Raw genomic sequence first — 1,570 nt, 5'->3', positions numbered from 1 at the left:
GGTCGCGGGAGAAAGCACGGCGCGTGTGCGCGTGTCTTTGTCTCTCCGTGCAAGATGTGACTACACTGTGTGCAAGTTATTAAAGTTTATTCAGTTTAATACACACGCTTGGATTTCTACTTCATCATTTCTACATCGAACATTACTTCAACGTTACAACGAAGCGCTTGGGAGATTCGCGTTTTATAGCTAAAGCATTTGTGAATTTATTCTATTTATATTTATACGACATGAGATTAAGCTCGTTTCATATATATATGNTGTGTGTGTGTGTGTGTGTGTGTGTGTGTGTGTGTGTGTGTGTGTGTGTGTGTGTGTGTGTGCGCGCGCGCGCGCGCGTGCGTGCGTGCGTGCGTGCTGTGTACAGAACCGTATGCACGCATCCGTGTAAGTGGGATGTTTGTACTAATCGGCTACAGCGTCAGATTTTAAACATTTTTTGCATGGGCCAAGTTAGATCACACGCATCTGAGAGGGGAAGGCAGCGATATTTGGGCGTGTATCACATGATCGGCGTGTGTTTGTTTATCTAGGTGCATATTGGCTGCCGAGGGGAGGCCATGGGCCTTAGCTTCCGTGCGCGGTATATGGCTTCAGTACTCACTGCACGGGAGCCGATCCCGATAAATGCATCTCGGCATGGGGGGTTTCACGGCCGAGGGCGCTAGCTTCTGAGCGCTGTACTCGGTACCACAGGCCTCCCGTTACGAGGCCTTGCCCTGGTCAGGGGATGCGCTGGCTGCATGCGTACGTTTGCTGTGCGTGCGTGCGTGTTAGGGTAAGCGTGTGTGTCCCTGCGCGCGTGCGTGTGTTTGTGCGCGCGCGTGTGCGTGTATGCGTGGGTGCGTGTGCGAGCGTGCGTGCATGCGTCTGTGCGTGTGTTAGGGTATGCGTGTGTGTCTATACGCGCGCGCGTGTATCTGCGTGTGCGTGGGCGTGCGTGCGTGTGTAGTACATTACTGCCAGGCGCACGCACACACATGCGCCTACACACTGCTTGCATTCCATACACGCCCCACACAGCCTGTGTTTATACTAGATGGCTTCGATATCAGCGTACAGCTAAGCTGCTGCAGCTGCAGGGTTACTAATGATCCACCCTCGCGGTATCAGCAGTGCGAGCAGTAGCAGCATTCAGTGGGTTGATATGGGGGGGGGGGTGAATAATAGAAGGATGGGAGTGGGTGAGAAGGAACGAGAGATGTGGGAGAGATGGCAGGGTGGAGGAGAAACGGGAAAGAAAGATAGTGAGAAATAAAAAGAGTGATTATAGAGAGAGGAAGAGAGTTAGGGTATAAAAAAGAATATGGAAGTAGTTATTGCACAGAGAGAGAAAGAAAGAGAGCGGGAGCGAGAGAGAGAGGTCATAGAAAGGAAACGAATTAGGTTAGTGAAAGGCGAAGAGATAAAAGAAAAGGGGAAGTATCGGGGAGTGAGTGAGAGCGCACGCGATTGAGAGAGAGAGAGAGAGAGATTGAGAGAGAGAGAGAGAGAGATTGAGAGAGAGAGAGAGAGAGAGAGAGAGAGTAGATAGAGACGAGAAGGAGAAGGAAGCGTCTGTAACCATACC

This window comes from Priapulus caudatus, unplaced genomic scaffold, assembly GCF_000485595.1.
Source record: "Priapulus caudatus unplaced genomic scaffold, Priapulus_caudatus-5.0.1 Scaffold154, whole genome shotgun sequence".
Lineage (NCBI taxonomy): Eukaryota > Metazoa > Priapulida > Priapulimorpha > Priapulimorphida > Priapulidae > Priapulus > Priapulus caudatus.
The sequence above is the reverse complement of the archived record's forward strand: the minus strand, read 5'-3'. Positions refer to the sequence as shown.